The 6,000-nt window shown below is 39.5% G+C and overlaps 1 pseudogene; it reads left to right on the top strand.

Annotated features, from left to right (window-relative positions):
- Positions 1-1,939: 1,939 nt before the first annotated feature.
- On the top strand, positions 1,940-2,278 carry LOC107972270 (small nuclear ribonucleoprotein E-like; annotated as a pseudogene).
- Positions 2,279-6,000: the final 3,722 nt, after the last annotated feature.

Raw genomic sequence — 6,000 nt, 5'->3', positions numbered from 1 at the left:
CCTTCACTCAACCACCATTCACCTGAAATCCTTGCCGAAACACTTCAAAGTGTGTGTGGGGCTGGAGGCAAGTTGCCCGGATGCGGGACCCTCATGCACTGTGAAAGGAGTGCAAATTGCTACAGTCCCTTCCAGAAGCGACAAGACAATATATATATTCTCTAAATATTCTAGCCATTTCACCCCCAAATCCCTCTGCTGGAAACCTGCCCTAAGGAAGCAATTCAAAAGATAAAAATTGTATGCACAAAACATGTTCACTGTGGTATTCCCTATAAATTAAAAGTCAAATGCTACAGCCATAAAAAGGAACGAGGTCATGTCCTTTGCAGGGACATGGGTGAAGTTGGAAGCCATCATCCTTAGCAAACTAACATAGGAACAGAAAACCAAACACTGCATGTTCTCACTCATAAGTGGAAGTTGAACAATGAGAACACATGGACACAGGGAGGGGAACAACACACACCAGGAGATGTGGGGAGTGTGGGGAGAGAGAGCATCAGGATAAATAGCTAATGCATGCAGGGCTTAAAACCTAGATGATGGGTTGATAGGCGCAGCAAACCGCCATGGCACATGTTTACCTATGTAACAAACCTACACATTCTGCACTTGTATCCCGGAACTTAAAGTAAAAAAGAAATAAATAAAGTCAAACGCAACTTAAGTATTTAACATCTGGGCATCATAAGTAAATTATCTTGCATCAAATCAATATAATATTATGTAGTATTTAAAATTGTAATTATGCTAAGTATAGTAACAAAGAAAATAACTTACGGAAAATATCTGAATATTGGACAAGGTCAAGAAGTCACTCCCCCAAAATGAAAGTCATTTATTTACCTTTGTATCTAACTTTCCTTCACTTTATTCCAGAAAATTCTCAGGGAACCCTTGTACACTTGCTTTACTAGGATGCTAGAAATGGGGTTTATTCCTTTAAAAACATTTTTGACAATTTATTCTGAGAAAATTATCATGCACTCATTGCTGTACTGCTACTATTTTCTAAATGGGAATAGCATAAATGTCCAATAATAAGGGATTTAAAAAATAATAGATACCCAAACAATGGAATATTGTGCTACCAATCAAACTTATGTTGTAGGAGAATAATGACATCAGAAAATGTTTCTGATATATTAAATGAAGTAAATTACAAAATCGATTTTAAAGATTAGTTTCTGTTTTTTAAAAGGTATATATTTTTAATTTTAATTCCTTAATATTTTTCTTTTATACAATAAAAGTTATTTCAAAATGGAAAAAGTGTTCCAGAGCTGAGCCTGATAATTTAAGAATAAAAATATCCAAGGGTTAAGAGCTAAAACTATAAAATTTTTGAAAGAAAACATAGTTGTAAATCTTTATAACCTTGGATTAGGAAACAACAGACATGTGACAACTAAAGAAAAAATATTAGATAAACTGGAAAGAGAAAAGACATGGAAGAAAATTTTTTCAAATCATATTTCTGATAAGGGCCTAATATCCCAAATCTATAAAGAACTCTTAAAATTCAACAATAAAAAGACAACAAATCCAATTCAAAAATGGGCAAAGGATTTGAATCGACATGGTTCCAAAGCTGCACAAACAGTCAACAAGTGCATGAATAAATGCCCACCGTCATTAGTTATTAAAGGAATATAAAGCAAAAACCACAAGGAGATACCCCTTCACACCCATTAGGACCACTTAAAGAAAGAAAGATATGGTCTATCTTGTAATTGTCTGACAAGTTTAGTTAAGGAGATGTGGAGAAACTAGATCCCTCCTGCATTTCTAGTGAGAACGGAAAATGATGCAGCCACTTACCAAACCAGTTTAGCAGTTCCTCAAAAAGTTAAACATAATGTTACCATTTGACTCAGCAATTCCACTGCTAGGTATGTACCCAAGAGAACTGAAAACATATGTCCTCCTCTTGTGAAATTCCACCATGGTGTACCATGGCCAGGGCCAGAAAGTGCAAAGGGTTATGGTGCAGCCCATCAACCTCATCTTCAGATACTTACAAAATAGATCACGGATTCAAGTGTAGCTCTATGAGCAAGTGACTATGAGGATAGAAGGCTGTATCATTGGTTTTGATGAGTATATGAACCTTGTATTAGATGATGCAGAAGAGATTCATTCTAAAACAAAGTCAAGAAAACAACTGGGTCGGCTCATGCTAAAAGGAGATAACATTCCTCTGCTGCAAAGCGTCTCCAACTAGAAATGATCAATGAAGTGAGAAATTGTTGAGAAGGATACAGTTTGTTTTTAGATGTCCAATATGAACATTTATTCATATTGTTTTGATTACCCTTATGTTATTACAAGATGGCAATAAATGCTGTGGGATTGTTTGTATTAAAAAAAAAAAGAAAGAAAAAAGAAAACATATGTCCTCCCAAAATTTGGTACAAGAATGTTTATGACAGCATGATTTATAACAGTCAAAAAGGGAAGGAGGGCTGGGCGTGGTGGCTCACGCCTGTAATCCTAGCATTTTGGAAGGCCAAGGTGGTGGATCACCTGAGGTCAGGAGTTTGAGACCAGCCTGGCCAACATGGTGAACCCCCACCTCTACTAAAAACACAAAAATTAGCCGGGCTTGGTGGTGGGCACCTGTAATCCAAGATGCTTGGGAGGCTGAGGCAGGAGAATCGCTTGAACCTGGGAGGCAGAGGTTGCAGTGAGCCAAGATGGCGCCCATGCACTCCAGCCTGGGGACCAGAGTGAGACTCTGTCTAAAAATTAATAAAAATAAAAAAGAGAAGCAACCCAAAAGTCCACTAACTGATGAGTTAATAAATAAAACATGATATATCCATATCTATACCATGGAATATTATTTGCCAATAAAAAGAATAATTAACACATGCTACAACATAAACAAATCATGGAAACATTATGCTCAGTGCAAGAAGTCAGACACTAAAGGCGTGCATTATATTCTTTCATTTGTAGGAAATACGGCAAATCCGTAAAGACAGAAAGTAGATGATCAGTGGTTGCCAGAGGCTGGGGGAAGAGGGAATGGGAAGTGAATGCTAATGGGTGCCGGGTTTCTTTTTGAGGCAGCAAAAATGTCCTTGAATTAGATAGTGCTGATGACTGCACACCTTTGTGAATATACTAAAAACCACTGTGCTGTACTTTTTAAAGGGGTGAATTTTATGACATGTGAATCATATCCCAATTTTTAAATTATGGCAAATATATACAATAATGTACCACATAACAGTACTTCAGTCAATGTCAGACCACATGTACCATGGCCATCCAATGAGATTATAATGAAGCTGAAAAGTTCCTGTCTCCTGGTGGTGATGTTGTAGCTGTCATCATGGCATTAACCCAACACATTACTCACGTGTTTAATGTAAACAAACCTACTGCGCTACCAGTTGTATAAAAATCTAGCACATAGAATTATGAATAGTACATAATACTTGATAATGATAATAAATGACTATTATCATAATATAGTATGTTGTACTAATTTATGTACTTACTATATGTTTTATCATTATTTTAGAGTATACCACTTCCACCTTTTTTTTTTTTTTTGAGACGGAGCCTCGCTCTGTCACCCAGACTGGAGGGCAGTGGTGCAATCTCGGCTCCCTGCAACCTCTGCCTCCCAGGTTCAAGCGATTCTCCTGCCTCAGCCTCCCAAGCAGCTGGGATTTTAGGCACCCGCCACCACGCCCAGCTAATTTTTGTGTTTTTACTAGAGAAAGGGTTTCACCACGTTGGCCAAGTTGGTCTCAAACTCCTGACCTCAGGTGATCCACCCGCCTCGGCCTCCCAAAGTGCTGGGATTACAGGCCTGAGCCACTGCACCCGGCCTCCTTCTACTTATTAAAAAGAAAAAGTTAACTATAAAACAGCCCCAGGCAGGTCCGTCAGGAGATATTTCAGAGGAAGGTGTTGCTATCATACCAGATGACAGCTCCATGTGTGTTTCTGCCCCTGAAGACCTTCCAGTGGGACAAGATGTGGAGGTGCAAGACAGTGATATTAATGATCCTGACCCTGTGTGGGCCTAGGATAATGTGTGTGTATCTTTTAGCTTTTAACAAAAAAGTCAAATTTTTAAAAATTTTTAAATAGAAAAAAACGTATAGAATAAGGATATAAAAAAGAAAATATTTTTGTAGAGCCGTACATTGTGTCTGTGTTTTAAGCTGTTATTACAAAAAAGTCAAAAAGTTGAAAAAATAGAAAGTTTATTAAGTAAAAATGTTACAATAAGCTAAGGTTAATTTATTATTGAAGCTAGAAAATTTTTTTTATAAATTTAACATAGCTGAAGTGTACAGTGTTTACAAAGTCTACAGGAATGTACACTAATATCTAAGCCTTCACACTCACTCACCACTCACTCACTCACTCACTCACCCAAAGCAACTTCCAGTCCTGCAAGCTCCATTCATGGTAAGCGTCCTAGATGGGTGTACTAGGTTTTCATCTTTTATGCCATATTCTTACTGGACCTTTTCTATATTTATATAAACACTTATTCATACCATTGTGTGACAATTGCCTAAAGTATTCAGCAAGGTGACATGCTGTTCGGGTTTGAAGCCAAGGAGCAATAGGCTACACCACATAGCCCAGGTGTGTAGCAGGCTCTGCCAAAGGAGTGTGTGACTGCTCTGGGACAGCCTCACAATGGCATCACCTAATGATGCATTTCTGAGAACGGATCCCCGTCGTTAAGTGATGCTGACTATACTTACGAGTACATTGTGATGAGTCATTATTTACAGGTCATTTTAAACCCAAACAGTGATTTACAGGGACTCTATCTCCTAGAACTTTTGAATTTCCTACAGACAGTCACAAGAAAAACATTAAGATGAACTTAGAGAACAAGCTGAGTGCTTTCTCCTTGCATTTCATAACAAAAGGCAATGTTCATAGGGGGATTTCAGATAGTGTGTTGATTTAGGGAGAAAAATCACATTGCTTGAAGAATTCAAATCAAACTATAGGTTCAAATACTCTACTACCTAATCAGAGATTTCTATTTACACCCAAATAGGAATGGTCAAACCTGAATTATTATTATTATTTATCATAAACCTAAAGTCCCGGCTTGAGTAATTCGTAGGCACAAAGTGTGGCAGCTATAGTCGCCTATATGTCCCACCAGTCACTAAAGCGGGCACAGTTCTTCATCCACACGCCGTTTCCTCTCTGCCATTCTTTGTACCAAAGATCACTGTGTCCAAGAAAAGCATTCTCAGGAGGCCTGAAACTGTGCTGTGGGCAGAAAATCAGCTTTCTGAAACCCTGAAGCTACTACATGTTTGCTCTTGGTTGAAACTATGCTCTGAAACCTCCCCGTAAAAGCTTCCACTGGGCCTGGGCCCCAGAGAAGGTGATAACATGTGGAGGACTGAGGCTTCTTCAGATGAGGGGAAACAGAGTCTGTGCAGGTAAACGACATCTGCTTCTCCCTAAGGCGCTGGGTTCTAACTCACTTTCCCTTCAGTTTAACCCAGAATGAGTCCCAGGAGCGAAGCCCTTGCTCCAGTCATCTTAACACCAAGATGACAGGGGGAAGATCAGAGGTGGGAGAGACAGTCAGGAGCCCTGTCCAAGAAGTGCCCTTGGTAGAGGGTCCTGCAGACCTTGGACCACCCGGGCATGACACCAGTCAGCGCCCCACAGGCAGCTCTAAGGGCCTGTGTTCTCTCTTGGGATGGGCTGAAACTCATTGCACTGTCACTTTGCACACAGGTCCAAGCTTTATGCTACAAAGCAGCATGCAGACCAAGCCTGCCTCAAGTTCACGTGAAAGTCCCTCAGATTCATGAATACATCAACCCTGTCTAGGCCATTGCTTCAGGGACACTGAGAACAGATGAAACCAGGGGGTAGAGATTAAAAGACACCAAATTCCAACCTTCATCTTCGTCTCCGAGCCTGTGTCACTTAGGCCCAGAAAGTTAAATTCTCTGTTGCCCACAAACAAAATACTGAGTACCACTT

The sequence above is a fragment of the Pan troglodytes genome, chromosome 12 (assembly GCF_028858775.2).
Source record: "Pan troglodytes isolate AG18354 chromosome 12, NHGRI_mPanTro3-v2.0_pri, whole genome shotgun sequence".
NCBI classification, from domain to species: Eukaryota; Metazoa; Chordata; class Mammalia; order Primates; family Hominidae; genus Pan; species Pan troglodytes.
Note: the sequence above shows the minus strand (reverse complement) of the source record. Positions and strands in the feature narration are given on the sequence as shown.